Source organism: Haliaeetus leucocephalus, unplaced genomic scaffold (genome assembly GCF_000737465.1).
Source record: "Haliaeetus leucocephalus isolate CR32 unplaced genomic scaffold, Haliaeetus_leucocephalus-4.0 Scaffold924, whole genome shotgun sequence".
Lineage (NCBI taxonomy): Eukaryota > Metazoa > Chordata > Aves > Accipitriformes > Accipitridae > Haliaeetus > Haliaeetus leucocephalus.
This window is the reverse complement of record NW_010973360.1, coordinates 685,472-701,477: the sequence shown is the minus strand read 5'-3', so window position 1 is coordinate 701,477 and position 16,006 is coordinate 685,472. Positions and strand designations below refer to the sequence as shown.

Genomic DNA, 16,006 nt, shown 5'->3' with positions numbered 1-16,006 from the left:
CGCGGCACCGACCGGCCCGGTACGGTACGGCACGGCACGGCCCAGCCCGGCGGAGCGGGACCGGCCTCTCCCCGGTACGGGCGAGGGGGGCCGGGGAGAGGCTGGACACCCCCCACACACACACCCTGTCCCCGCCCCGGGGGGGCAGCAACGGAGCGGGCGTGGGACGGCGGGGAGCGTTCCCGGGGGTCCGCAGCGGTTCCGGGAGCTGGTGTCTTTACAACTGTGTGTCCCCCCCCGCCCCGAGCTGCCGCGGAGCCCGTCCGGCGGGGCTGTAACACCGGGCTGTCCCGCTGCCAGGGGAAGAGGCAGCTGACTACAGCCCAGCGCCTGCCTTCAGCACTACGGAGCGAGCCTTGCTCAAAACCAGATGGCCGGCTAGGGCCGAATCTCAAAAAATAACGATTGGGGGGGGTGATTACAAAGCAGCAGGCGTAGCGCTGGTTGCCCAGTCCTTACTCCGGGTGCTCCTTGCTGTAAAAGAGCTTAAGGATTTTCTCTTCTCTCCCATCTACCTTCCACGCGCTAGCTAGTACCCGAGCCCCTCGCAGCCCGCGTTGCCCCTGCGACAGAGCAGCGCTGCTCCGTGTCCCAGAGGAGGACCCGCAGCAGGGACTCGTCCTGGGTCACCCTCGCAGCCTGCGCTCGGCCAGCGTGGGAGACCCGGAGCCCCAGATCCGGCACCCCTCACCGTGGGGCTGGCTCTGGGCATTCTGCCCTTCCCCGGCATCGCTTACACCTGAAGCCGGGCAGCCTGCCCTCACCGTCCCTTCATCACCGTAGGCCGGGACGCACGGGGACTGCCTGGTGAGGGAGAGATGAGTAACGCTGTGGTTAGCTCAGGCCGGCTTCCCGTAAGACAAAAAAACTGTGCAAGAGTTGCTCTGCGGGGCAGGACCACCTTTTACCAAGTATTGGGAAAGCTACTAGCACATACCAGCTTGTGGTGGGTGATACGAGCGGTCTTCACCTCTGCTGGGCTAAGTAAGCCAGAGGAAGCACCGCAGAGAGCAGTTCACTTGGCAGGACCAGTCTTAGCATTTGCTTGTTAGAAGCTCTTTAATTGTCTTCTAGAGACGGGTACTCATTCGAAAACACTAACTTGATGGAAAGGACCTATACCACTTCAGGATCCTTTGTGCAAAGCATGCCGGGGTGGGGTTTAGATTCATCTGCTTCACTGGTGGTTCGAGTTATGTCAATTACTGTGTGATTGGGAATGTCTAGAAAAGTAATCTTATGACACCCCCCCCAACCCGGTCAATGAAAGGGTTAAAATCAATGCTTGAGTGTAGCTTGGGAAATTAGGAACAGCCTTTCTGCATGAAGGTCAGGTTTCCAAGGACCCTTCTGAGGAAATAACAAGAAAGTACAATTTGTCCACATCTCTACTTTGCACAGATACTCCCTGAAGGGCTCTCTGCCGAAAGGCAGCTCTCCGATATTCAGGTTCTTTCTCTTTTTAACAACTGCCCTGGTTTGAAAGTTCCCTCCCCGCTCCTCTTTCCACTTCTCCCCCGGTCCCATCTCTGGCTGCGCTTTACAACCTGGTCAAGCGTGGTCCCCGCAGCACCCTAAGGGCGAGGGCTGCGGCAGCTGCGGGGGGCTTCCCGGAGCAGGGGTGAGGAAAACGCACCCGCTCACGATCCCTCAGCTGCTCTTGCACCCAGCCCTCTCACCCACCCCTGTCACCGAGCTCCCGCTTTCTTTGCTTTGGGGGACACGCAGACATCAGCTGTCTCCAGCAGAGCTGACGGTAAAGGCTTTTTCCTACCACCCCCCTGGCCCTCCCCCGGCTTCTGATGAAGTCATCACGCTACAGATTGCATAACTGATGCACAGGACTATCTTGTGTTATACTGGGAGACGGGCCAACTGCTTCCATTTATAGACAAAAGCAATGCCACGCTGCCAAATAATGGAGCCTTTGCTGCAGCCACTACAAGGAAAAAGAAAAGGGGGGGGAACCCGGGAGCCAAAGGGCATGCTGTGAAGTGACATCACTCCGAGCTTCCTCCGCCCAGCCTCGGCGCACAGCTGCCTTTGGGGCTGCGGCCCAAGTCCTCACTGAATCACCTTCAAAACAATCTCACTACCGAACTACTGTCCTGGCTCTTATGCACGCAGGGGTACGGCTGAGGGACACGTTCACCCCACGGTAGTGCCGCAGAAGGCTCTCTATTCTGTATCGTATTACGTTGTAAGTTAATTCTAGAGTCTAAAAAGAAAGAAAGCTTTGAAAGGAGCCCCGCCAGCTGACATGAGCCCCGTGCACCATGCAGCAGCTGGAGGAAATACGAAGATTAGCACAAAGGTGTTACTTCCAGTGTTGTGCGTTTAGTCATTTCGAGGTACAAGGGTTTACCTAGTCAGAGTGAAAATTTCCTGTTTCCAGTTTTAATAACAGGTTTAAAGCCAGGCCTTCTTCATCAAGCCAGAACACCACCCTCCCGCCCGGAATATTTCTTTTCCTTTCCATTTTTTTTGGCGAAAGCTCTTCCCAACCAATGATGAAAGGCCCCGCTGACATCACCGGGAGCAGCCCTGGGTTACGTGTCCTGAAAACAGGAGCACAGCCCAGGCAAAAGGTCTCCGCAGGCAGGAAAATGCTCCTTAGCACCTGGGAGCAGAGCTCTTTACCAAGAGCACCTCTGCAGCCCAGCACTGCTGCTGTTAACCTCCGAGAGGGGTTGTACAACCCTGCCCAGTCCTGGCAGCGGCACGGGGCCACACAGGCTTTGTGGGTTGCTTCAGCTCCCCAGCCACGGGTGTGCACACCCACCCTCCTTCCACTCTTCCCTCTGCAGGTCCTGCACAGAGATGAAACGTGGAAGTGGGCTGGGGGGGACATGCATGTGGCTGGGAACTGGTGACAAAAGAAGCAACACTGGGCTCTACATGGCTCTTGTAAACCACGCCTGCTCCAGGTCAGATGCAGTCTCACCACAGGAGCCAAGCACCGAGTCAAGCAACTCGGGCTAAGTGCAGCACTTCCACAGTTCTAGAGCTTCAAAACCAAATTAATCCAAGCTTCACTGACAATCTTTTTTGCTCCTGCGCTGCCTGCCAGCTCCCTCATCCTCCTACTGCACCCCGAGCCTTCCTTCCCTTTGACCTCTTGCTCCTCATTCCCTGCTGTCCCTTTCTCCTTCCTACACCCTCCGCCCTGCCTCTGCGTCTGCATTTTCCTTCCTCCGCCAACTGGCACTGCTGCCTCTTCGCTCTCCAGACGCCCTCACCAGCACCCCGGCTAACCAGCTCCCGGCCGCACATCACCTCCGCAGCTGACAGCGCTGGTACCCAGCGGCCCATGCCCACAGCCTGACTCACCGTACGGTGACTCAGGCTGCCGCCGCTCCGGAGGGATCCCCCGGACATCTGCAGCAGCCAGGGGACAACTCAGCTCCTTCCCCCAGGGCCCTGTGCTCACATACAGGGGTGCCCTGTATAGGTGTGGGCATGTAGTCCCCGAAACCAGGGACAAGATGTCCACATGCTGTATTTTCAGCCTGTCTCTCATTAGCCTGTCACATCTGGGAAGACGGTACAACGTGACTTCTGTTTTTTCACTCTGGCTACTTTCAACAACACCCGAAGCCACCGTGGGCTACTCGCAGGTGGCAAACAGCTCCGTCCTGATAACGGTGGCTCGTGCAGAGTTACATGCGCTCCAGCCGGGAACGGGGAAGCTGTAGCTCTGCCGTGAAGTCCTTACTGAGGGGCAGGAGAAGCCGAAAGGCCGGTTACGTGAGGGGGCACGATGCCAAGGCCTCTTCCCCTGACTCGGCCGTGCCGCAGAGCGAGTTCAAACGCACACGCTGGCGCTGGCTAAGCCTGCCAGGGACCCTGCCGGGACCCCTCCTGTCTCTGCATCCTCAGCCACCCGCTTCTACAGCAGCCCACGGCCAGAATCGAGTGCTCGGCCCCTGGGAGCAAAACCGGGTATTGAAAGAGCCGAGCTGCCATTCGCGGAGCCAAAAAAGAGCCACAATTTCCAAACGGTCACCATAACACGTCTGGACAGGTTTTTATAGTTCCAGAGCACCCAGTAAGATGAACTTTTGTAGGGATCTGGCTGCTTAGTTAACGCCTACATGGGAGTTGCCCTCTGTTGATAATCTGATCCTTAGTTAAGCAACAGGAGCATAAATCCTGTGTCCTCCCAGTGTATTTCCAGGGACCTACTGGAGTGAGGGGATCCTCCGCAGGAGTTCAGGGGTGATGTGCACGCATATAAGTACAGTTATGCACATTAAGCATAAGTGACTTTAAAAACAGAACAAAGGGGAGTGGAAAAGGTATTTTCCTCTTTGTCTCAAATCTTCTATGCCTCTTCCTTATCAGGCAGCGATTTATTCCTTCCCTATGTCATTCAATCTCCCAACTACAGCTAAAAGCAATCACACAATTTTCTTTCAGAACAAGCAGAACGACCACCAGCTGATGCCCCGAGAGCCGGGCAGCCGGGTGCGGGTAAGCCCAGGCAGGGACCGGCCAAGCCTCCTCATCGGCCCTCCGTGCACAGCCTGATGATCAGAGCCCTGGGACATAGTGAGCTGGCTCTGCTGCTGCTGCTGAAGGCCGGGGGGGCAGAGCGGGACCCCAGGGAAGAGGGGGCTTGAAAGCAGGGTCTTAATGTGCAAAACGGACAGTCAGGCATGAGCTCGCTGTGCCGTTCTGCGGTATGTGAACTAATGCGATCCTTGAATATACAAAAAGCGGAAGAGCAAATAGAAGCCAGGAGGTGGCTTATCCTGCATACTGCATTAGAAGAACGATACCAGAAAAATGTATACAAGCATACGTCTACACTTTAGAGTCAGAGCAGAAAAAGAAGACACAAAAATGATTTGAGGCAGAAAGTGTCTGCCAGTGAGTGACTTAAAGAGCTCAATCCATTTAGCTTACCACAAAGAAAACTGAGAGATGCTTTGACCATGGAGTATAAAAATACCTTCACGGGGGAAGAAATCCTTTAAAGAAGTTCTTTTATCCGGTGAAGAAGGCAAAACCAGATACAAGGGCTGGAAGCTGAAGACAGATTCAAATCAGAAAGAAGAATCAAATTTTACACTCTGATTTCATTACCCATCAGAAATGGCAGATCTCCACATTTTGATGTCTTCAGGGGTGACAGCCTTTCTGGATAAACACAACTTAGCGGTGCAATTGAATGGCCTGCGATGTACAAGATAGAACAGCACTGTCTGCCCTTACCTCCGCACAGCTCTCGGCTGCTGCTCCCTGGCACCCGCAGAGGCAACTGGCCCTCCTGCACCAGGCTGGTGCTACGCTGACGGGCACTACTCCTTTATCGTGGGGCTCTTGGGTACTGCGTGAGAGAGTGTGTGTGTGTGTGTGTATATGTGTTAAAAAACAGGGTCTCCAGCCTATTACTGAGATCAGAAATACTACTCCCTTTCCATTTACTATGTCAGAGTAAAACATCATCTCTACCCAGTGTTTTCAGAGCAGCCTGAAAGCACGTTCCTATATTCCCCCCCTTCCTTGAAATATTTCTATCAAATTCCTTGTAATGTTGTTACTTATTGTGTCTGGCAGGGATCTTAATCCCTCTCTCTAAATCAGGCTGCCCAAAGCAAAGCCACCTTTTGCAGAACGGTACCATATGACAGACTAAGGGAATTACAAATCCATTCATTTCAGTCTTTTTTTTTTTTTTTTTTTCCCTTGAAAGAGCAGGCGTACAGGACGAAGGGACGGAATATGCTGGTTTACAACTCTGACTCGGGCAGCAGGCCCTGCAGAGAGTGGATTGCTTCACCTATTTATTTCCTCTGTCATCCAGCCTCAGGGAGGGGCTACAAACCTCTCCTCTCTCCCCTGGCCCCCGGTTGCCATGGTCTTTCATATAGTATCTGAGCGAACAAGATCCTTCTGACGTTTGACACCAGACCCCTGCATGCAGCCAATTTGTTTTCCTTTCACCTCCCTTCGCCTCCATCTCTCCTCCCTGTGTTTTCAATACAGTTTATTCTTTCCACAGAACAAACAGGATCTGTCAGACTGTTACTTCTGTGTATTTTTGTTCGTTCATCAGGGGGACCAAGTTCTTAATTTCTGGTGGCAAAGTAGATAACAAAGGGTTCTAAAATGAGCGACCGTTTTTCTAATACCATTTAAGAGCTAAAGACTGTGAGAAGCTCGTCTCAAAGACTGCGAGGCAGAAGGGGACATCGTTTTACCGGGTGGCACCAGGAGCCCTGCCTTCCCGTGCACCCAATTCTGCTTCAGCACAGTGGTTTGACTCGGCAAATCCTGAGCACCGCTGGTGGGATTCAGAAACCCAGCGTTTCAACAGAATGCTATTGAACTTCAACCAGTGTAATTAAACCAGGCTCATTTCCTCTTTTACAAATAACAACTCTGGCGTTTCCCCCCCCTCCCCCAAGAAAGAAACCTTTGCAGGGGAAATCACTCCTGCTTTTCAGTTTTGTTTATCCTCAGTTTCACCAGCTAGTTCCAAGGAACGGAGCGTAATGATATAATGGTTGGGTTTGTGCACTGAGGAAGAACTGTTCATTTATCTCAAATAACTAGTTGCCTTGTAATTGCAATTTTTTATTGGTCTTACTATTTTTAGGAGAAAAAAAATGGACCAGCCCAAATTAAACTCAAAATATCCTCTTTACATACATCTCTCTCAAAAAGGGAGAAATAAGTATACAATTATAAAAACATCTGTGAAGTGTGAAATTAAGATGAGCTCTTCTTATTTGCTTTAATGAGTTACAAGTCCTGGCTCAAGCAGAGCCTCTTGCAAGGCTACGGTTATCACCTGGTACCCGCTCGGTCGCCTATGGGACGCGAACCTCACGGTCCTGGGCGAGTCCCCATGGATATGCCCACACGTGCTGTGTTATGGCAGGGGCTAGCGACCGTGCTGCCAGCTGGCCCGGAGGAGCCGAGACCCGAGCGGGCGCAGAGCCCTTGCGACTCTGGCAGGTCTGTGAGGCAGCGGGGGCAGCTTTGGATGCTCCCACCCAGCCCCTGCAACAGGAATGAATCCTCCCGCTCTGCAATCTCACCTGCTCTTGAGTCATTTGCACTGGCGTTCATGGTCCAGTGAAATGGTATTTTACATAATTTTCTCGCCGGAGTGAACTAATGGGGTTAATCAAGGCATTAATTTGACCCGCAGAGGGAACGGCTGCACAGACGAGTTTCCGTGAGGCAAGCCCAGGTGCGGTTTTACAGCGCATCAGTTACTCAGAGGTTACTCCCACGTACGGCTCCCACCCCGCAGGAGTACGGAACAGCCCTCCTTTCCCTGAAGAGCGGCCACCTGGCATTTGTGTTTCAGGGCAAGAGGTGCGAGGGGGCCGCCGCCGTGCCGCAACGCCAGCCCCTAACCGGCCTCTTGGCACAGTCTCCGCAGCCGAGCTCTCCGACACCTGCCCACAGCCACAGCACCCGTTTCTGAGCTCCGGCCCCTGAGCAGGGCTGGCGACAGGGAGGGAAGGAGGGTGAGGATTTGAAGAAACACCGAAGTGCCCAACCTTATATTTTATGCACATTATGAAGGCTGTAATTACTGCCCTCAGAGACTGCTGCGTGAGGCTGTGCCGTCACGGCATTTCACAGCACGCCCTACCACTCTGAAAGCAAGCGGCAACCGTCGGGGAGCAAACGGCAGGAGGAGAGAGTTGAAAAACCAGCCCACACAATAGCTTTTCCACACCCTGTGCCTGCCGCCTTCTACCACAGGCATAGCTGAGGACTTCCAAAGGTACAAATCGGGCCATTCCAGAGGAGCTGCGACTGCCCTCGCGGCGCCAGCTTGGCCCTCTCTCGTCAAATTTCCTGGGGCTTCGGAAGCTGGTCCAGGAGCAGAGCGGAGCGAGAACTGAGCTCACGGAGGCGGCTGGACCCGAAGCCAGTGCCTGTTAGAAATTCTCCTGCTAAAGGTTTTAGCTTTAATCAGTGCCCCGTTTGAGTCCATCCTTGAGCAGGAGGGAGGAAAGCTAATGTGAAGCGTAAGGATAATCACGGCTAGAGAGCCCCCGGGAAGGGGGAGAGAAGAAAAATGGAAGATGAAAGCAGGCAAATGGTTTAAACAAACAGTTGCACAGGGCCAATGAAGAGGGGGAACAGAGGGAAAATGACACAATAAAAATAAATGCTATAAGAGAAAGAAAAGCTTCTAGCACACACAGGGAAAAATGCGGGGCCTGGAAAAAGCAAAAGTATGAGGAAAAGATGCTCTAATGGAGCTCTCTAGCAGCAAACGCTAACCCATTACCAGGCAGCCCCTTTCCTTGTAATGGCCTGAGCCTGTACCGCATTATCACCTTGTACCCCACGGAGTTCGCCGGTTGTTGAGGTATTTCACGGAGCCTGGCTCTAGCTCATGCCTGGCAGAAGCTGCCTGAAGTCTCCTGCGAAGATTGCAGAGATTTTTTTTGTTACTCTAGGTGAAATTTCGTTACATTTCTACTTGGTTGTTTTGTTTGAGCATAAACAAAAGGTATTTTTCACACTTAAGGGCGTTTTTCAGATCCTTTTCTCTGTGCTGTGATAAATGAAATCCCTTTCATTTTTAGAAATTCAAACTTGGCACTTATGTTGCTCCTCAGCAAGCAGCATGTAATTTGCCAAGCCTGAAAGAATCCTGGCTGAGAAATAAACACAGTGGGCCATATGCTCTCCTTCCCATATGCAGAAGGCACCTTACCTCAAAAATTGGGAAGAGGCTGCAATCACCCCACGTTGTTGCTTCTGCCAAGACAAAAAAAAAATCCACAGAAAAATTTAGAGCAAAGGTTTGGGGCTCTCACAAAGTGGCCCTCTTTCTGCATGCCTCCAGGGACCAACCCTGCACTGTCAGTGGCTCTGTTGCTGGCTTCTGGCCTGGCAGAAATGCAGTGAGGGGTCAGGGAGTGCATATGCCACGTCCCTGGTGCTCACAGTAAAGCTGCATTATCTTTATCGGCATTTCCTGGCACAACTTGCTTTGCAAGGGAACGATCTGCAGAGCACAACTGTTCTTTTAATACCACTGTTTTCTAGCTCATTCACATCGTGCCCTCATGGGAGGAAGATCGCACACCAGAAGGACTCGGGCGAAGCGAGGACTTCTTTCTGCTCCATGCCCACAAGAAGCACAGAGGGAGAGCGTGCCACGTACATGCAGCACCTCGGTTTTCTGGTGGGCTCTGGCAGATGATGAGTGTGACTGAGAAAAGCACCAAAGCAGATGCACTGGTGCTTATGAGGAATGGTCACCTGTACAAATTAATGCATAAATTCCATGATCTTCCCCTGTCTGACACAGACTTCAAAGAGTTGGAATAACTCCCTTGTCTTTCTTGCAGACACTTGTCTGCGCAGCCTCTCTGCAGGTGGTATTTCAGTCTAAAATCGAGAGCCAAATGTTTCCAAAAGGTAGCTGGCAAGACCAAGTGAAGTGGTCTTCCACTGCAGCATTATCTTTGCTGTGGTTTCAAATAACTAGCTGCTGATAAGCTGAGGTGGCTGGGATGGCACACCAGGTCTATGATTTCATGAGCTACTTCTTTTAACATGCTTAAATCCAGGCTACCCAGATCCCCTACTTCCAATACTTGAAACTCTTTTGATTTTTCTTCCACCTTGGACATGGCCTTTGCGTTTCGATTAGTCACCTGGCCTTCGTTTTGACATTCAATCTTATTAGCCCTAGTGAAAACTGAGTCAAGGTATTCTGATTTGGGCTATGCCTAGATTGTCTTTAACCTTGACGTGCTCCACACTGCATGGTTCCTCCCTTCTCTCTGAGGTCTCCTTTATTTATATGGCTAAGGAAAACTCCACTATTGAATTAATTTCTTTCGCAAAGCCTAACTCAGCTCAGCTTTTGGCAGTACTGACTTTATCCCTAGACGTCCAGGTCTCCCAAGGCATAGCTTCCTCTGCTGATCAAGCCCTTATTCATACCATCTGAGGCTTTCTGGATATCCTTGATACCTCTTCTGAGACACTTACCGCTTAAGCTTTAAACCCCCCCCCCCCCTTTTTTTTTTACTTCCTCCACGCCACGAATGCTTTTTTGCCTCCTTCTATCCTGCCATCATCCTAATGCACACTCATGTTCACCAGCTCAACTAGCCCTCACAGCTGCAATCCAAGCTGCCTTTTTGCAGCCCTTCACTCGCTCCTCGAGCCCTGCCTTCTCCTGCCTTCACTGGAGACTGGTCCTTGCACAGGACTGTGTTGATCTCTCCCATGAGAGACTTAACAAAGCGAGACATGCTCTCCCTCTCCCCCCTGCTTGCTTTCCTTCACGTCCTGCCCGGCTCTCCCCTCCTGGCCACAGAGGCGGTGGCCTCAGCAGTGGTCCCCAGCCCTTCTGCTTGTCCTGGCAACCTCACTGTGTCCTGTATTCTCATCTCTCTTGCCTCTATCTGCCTCCTTCTTCTTTGTATCTCGCTCTCCTCTCGCTCCTTCCCCTTGCAGCACAAGCATGCTTTATCTTTATGCTTTAAAAAAAAAATAAAAAAAAAATTCCAAACAACCCTTGACTCCAAGCGACTCTCCAGCTCTCACCCTATCTCTCTTCTCACTGTCATCTCTAAGCTTATTGAGTGTGCTGCCTACTATGATTTATGTGATTTAGACTGCATTTAGTCTCCATCTCCACCACAGGTTCTTCTCCAAAGAGGCTTTCACTTCTCGCCTGTCGCAGAAACCACTATCACAGGGTCTCTAATATCCTTTGTCTGGCTGCAGCTCTGCGCTATTACACCAGGCTCGCTGCCATAGCCTGTCAGCTCCTTCTGGTGCCGCTGACCACACTCCACTGGAAATCTGGTCCTCCTTTCCCAGTGCTCCTACTTGATTCCAGCACCTTCAGTTGCTTGCTCAGTGTTACTCGGGCTAGTTCGTCGCTACTCACCCGCCCACCCGCTGCCGTTCTGTGGGTCTGTGCCCTCGTCCCTCGTCTCCTTTCCCTCTCACTCGTATCTCTGAGCAAGCTCACTCTCTGTGCACATTCAAGGACCTTCTCTACGCCAGCAACTCACAGACCTACCTCTCCGTCCCCGGCCAGTTCCCGTCTGTTCCAACTAAATTCACACCCTGCCTTTGGGATCATCTGTCAGCTGAAGCTCAAAGTAGGCTCTTGCCCTACTCCCTAGGTCTCCTCTCCTTCCTGTTTCTTCAATCCCTGTGGACAAGACCATCACTTGCCTGTCACTCAGCCCATAACCTGGTTGTCAGCTTTGCCTCAAACCTCCCTACAGGGTCCCACAGCCAGGCTCTCGTCACCTTGCACCCTGACGGTTGCAATCTTACCTCGCTTGCAGACAGCCCGAGTGCTGCTGCCCAGGTCATTTTCTTTGCCTGTCATCTTGACCGTGCCATCTCTCTCTTTGCAACCCTCTCTTGGCTTCCCCTTCTTTTGGATTTCAGCCCCCTCCCTTACTCTCAAATCTACCTGCAGCATGTGCCACCTCACACATCCTCTCTCATTTGCTGCTGAGACTTTCCATCACCCCATCAGTCCGCTCTTTTCCACATGTTACATTTTAGCTAGAAGTGCCTTCACGCTTTCCTCCCTGCTGCATTTCATTTCTGGGAGAAGATTCTCAAAATCATACAAATCTGACCCTGAACTCTGCCCCCAGTATAGTTACATTTGTAGACGTTTGTAGAAATTCCTGTCTCCATGATGTCCAGCAGTCTTTTCTGTTTCCTTGTACTCCCTGGTGTGTTTGTCTCTCTGTGTTATCTCTTATCTTCCACTTTTGTGGGAAGTATTTGGGAGGAAGGAAATATATTTACATCCTGCATCTGCAGGGAGCCTAGCACAATGGGACTCCTAAGCTGTGATTATGACTCAAAGGTGCTACCCACCATAGCTCAAGCAGTTACAAATACAACTTAAATCTGCGCACAGCTAAATATGCTGGTTTATATTCTGTCAGTGTGAGGACACCAACATTTCAATGTGCCCTTGCTCCACTTCTTCTTTTAAAGGACGCAATATTAGGATGAGATACTGTATGCTGAGAAAGTCAGGAAATGCTAAGTTACAGTTCCCACGGCAATTGTAACTCAGCCTCATACGGTAAGGCACAGAGGTTATCGCCATATACAATAACAGAGGATGCTGAACACATGCAAAGTGACCAAATTACTGTCGTGGCAGATAACCAGGTCTTTGAACTTCTGTGCAGGTAAAATCTGAGACATTTACTGGGCTTTTAACACTTAATTCTAGAAATGTGAAGCCCAACGCCCTATAAATAAAAGTCAAAATTATGTTGTATAGCAAGTAACCAGTCCCAGCAGTAGCTTGTAGCCCTCTTTGCAGAAACACAGCTAATGGCAACAAGAAATATTTCCATTACTTTATGAGCTCTGGTGGCTGTCAACCGAGAGAGGGATCTGCCGATCAGAGAAATCTGGGAAGACATCAGTGTGTCAGAACAAGTGAAAAGACTTGACACAGAGGGCACATTTTTGTTGAGCAATTTGCATTAGCACTTCTGGACAAATTCTACATTTCACATGCAATTCACAAACCAACAGCAGCACTGCTAATTGGTGCAGTTGCCACTCAACTGCGGTGCCTTGTTTGAGCTATCACTAACGTGAATGAAGACTACAGACTTCTTTTGAAAAAATGCAGCAATTATTTTGCAGGCTTTGAGTTGGGTTCCCCCTGCCCCCACTTTCATCCTTGTAATTTCATTATCTCAGTAACTTAAAAAGAACCTGGAATAGAAAAATACAAACCTCAGAAAAGTCCTGTTGAAGTTATTAAGAAGAAAAAACCTGTTTGCAAAGAATTATGCCCTTCATTAATATAACCATTAGCCCTACCATCACCGTGAATTTGACTGTGTCCCAGAGTGCCAATGCAAAGCTACATGTTGATCTGAAAAAATAACAGTACGTGGCAGACTACTGGTGACTGAAAATCTCAGCCACCAAACCAAGGCTGTGCTCTGCATGTATCTAAAATGCTGATGGCATGACAGAATCTTTCTGCTTCCTCTTAGGTGGTATTAGAAGTTACTTAACTGAAAACAGGGCAGATCTCTCATCCATCATTCTTTATCCTTTGTAAAATAGAGTCTCCTGAGAAAAGGAAAGAGCTTCCATACTGCAGCTTTCTATTACCGCTGCTCAAAATGCTCAGGCAGCTGCGGCTCAGCTGAAGGAAGGTTTGGCTGCCTCCTTTTCATAAGTTGGACGGCTATTTTTAGGCCATATTTCCTTTAGGCCCCTACAGTGCAAAATCCAAAGGAGCTAATGGGATTGGCAGGTGCATAGATTATTGGTGACCTCCTCTAGCCCAGCGTTCACATTTCCTTACTACATTTTTTTCATAACGTACAATGAAAAGGGGAACAACCTACAATTAAAGATCTTCCTAGCCAGCCCCAATACCTTTTATATTCAAATGCTCAATGAGAAACCGATGTGCAATAGCGAAAGATGGAACAGCACGAGAAAAACTATACCTATTCACCTAGACGTAAAGAAATCTAAATCTGAAGAACTTGATTTTTAGTGGAGTATTTTGGTTGCATCTCTACAGACAAATAGGTATCTGTAGTAAGGTACTTTCATTCTGACCCTGACCTTTCTGCAGCGGCAAGAATCTTATCCCCTTTCTTGCTTCCCTTGAGATCTCCTTGGCCCCGTCCTACTAAGGGTCCAACCTCACTGTTGTAGAAGTCACCAGCAAAAGCCACATCTTATCCACAGCTCCCAGCTGTGCTCTCCTCAGAAAGAGCAAGAGAAACTACAGTTAAGCTAGTGTAACTCCCAGTCCTGATCACAAGTGGGTCTGAATCCTAGATTCGGATGTAATTTCATTTTCTGCAGCAAAGCACAAACCAGACTGTCAGGCAAACTCCTGCAATACATCTTTGTGGTGTAAATAACTCAGCTTGGGCTTCCTTCTGCCACACCCTGGGTTACAGGCACAGCAGCCACATTTCAGTGACTAAATCCTGAATTGCAGGCGGAATTATTTTGAGTACAACTGCACAATCTCCTTGGAAATTGGTGCTGTCTACACCCCCTGCTCCCCAGGCTGATTCAGTGGTATTCAGGGAAGCAGGGGCTGGCTGGGAGCTCTGTGTGTGCCTTGTCCTGAATGTGGGGAGCCCAGCCCTGCCTCTGCAGGGCTGCTCCAGAGGGCATTTCAGCCCAGCGGGGCTCTCCTCTCCTGGCCCCCCCTCTGAGCATCCCTCCAGTATTCACCTGATGAGCCATGGAAAAAAAAAAAAAGAGAGCCCCTGAAATCCCCAGTGATACGGGTTGCCTCCTTCCTTCCAGCTACTTTATCCCTTGCCTGAATTCAAAAGACTTTGTCCAGAGAGCTGATACCTCAAACCCTTCACAAAGAAAAGCAAACAGTGCCCCTGTGAAACCACAGGCTGTACTTCCCAATGGTAGAGCAGGGCTCCAATTTACCAACACGTGGTGTGGCCGTCAGCTGCGATTCTACAAAAGCTGCAGAAGATATCTTTGGACCTCTTAATATCTTATTTCTGACATATGGAGAGACTGGGTAGTTTGCAGCTTCCCACCTGCTTAAATATAATTCACTACAAAACATCAAACAGATGCATTCAGCCCTTTGTAGACATATCATTACCTTATGTGTTCATGTAACGCACATCTGTAGCGCATTGGCAGTACACCTAGTTAATGTGTGGGAGACTCCTATGTTCAAAGCCTCCAGTGTTTCTTTTGTTCTCTAATGAATCCTTCTTTTGTTTAGCTCCCCCTCCCCTTAGGTTGTAGCTGTAACTCTGTCATTAGCATCTTAAAAATCTTTTCCTCCAAAACTACCTACAACACTGCAATAAACTGGGAACACACTAGGAAGCACCTAAATGAATCATGATTCTTACTTAAGACAGGTTTAACAGGTCTGGGTCACTGTTTTCAGCAGCTCTGTTGCTTAGTTAGCAAACTTGCTAATCAAATATTCCTGTAAAAACCAGGTGAGGTGAGATTCCTGTGCCATATTCCAGCTGGTAAGCTAGGTTCATAATGTTTAAAATAAAAGGTACATTCATGACTACTAGGAGTGTCACGATTTTTGTGAGTCTCTGCAGACCCGCATCTGCTTCTCAGTGTCCAAAAATCAAAGCATTCAGACACCTCCAAGGCAGCCCACTGAAAATGCTGAGCTGTATCCTTTGTGTGGAAACATTTTGTTGAATTTTCACTGGTCTTCAACCAAATGACCCCAGATCTGATTGTCTAGATATTGTGCATGAAAACACATACGTAACACTGAGATATCATCTGCAACACAGACTGGCACCTGTGGTGTCCAGCAGATTGACTGTCCCTCCCAGTGCTGGCACCTTCCTGGGCTTCACCAAAACGGACCAGCTACCAACAAGTTCTGGGAAACAGCAGAAGACGCTGATAAGCAAATGTTACCCCAGGTAGGCACAAAGACAGAAGGACTTTGCTCATGTTCCGACAGCTATTTATCGGTGAATCAAATGCAGTGGGGGTTTTGCCTTCAGAAAAACGCCAAGCTAATATTCACCGAGTTACTGTGCTTTCAGTGGGCCGACTCCAGTTCTTCCCAAGTTGTCAGACCTCTTCTCCAACAGCTTAGGGACTGCTAGAGATGGGCAACAGTCAGGGTGTGATCTGGGGAATTTTGTCTGTGAGAAACCCAGCGGCAAGGCAGGAAGGCCACACTGCTGCCAGAAGCGTCAGGACTCCCGAGTGCGGTGCTGCTTACACCTCACGGACATCTCAGGCAACTTAACTGCAGTGCTCGCGCTTCCATGTACTGTTATCTGAATAACTGTGCACCCTAGTAAGACAGTTCAGCTTTATAAAAAGGTTTGTGATTCTTAGCCAGCATGGTGATACATGCCTAACTGTCAGACAACTCCAAATTGTAAGAGAATCGGCAGATTTCAGCATTCGGTTTGTCGCTGCAAAAAAAATCAGCTCCTTAACAAGTACAACACGTTAGCAATGTGTATTGTTGCCCTATACTCATCAATTAGCATTA

General features: G+C 49.8%; 1 protein-coding gene across 1 annotated transcript in view; it reads right to left on the bottom strand.

Moving 5' to 3' along the window:
• Positions 1 to 16,006, bottom strand: part of MAML3 (mastermind-like 3 (Drosophila)) — a 248,480-nt gene that overhangs the window by 7,771 nt on the left and 224,703 nt on the right. The gene's annotated exons all lie outside the window — the stretch shown is intronic.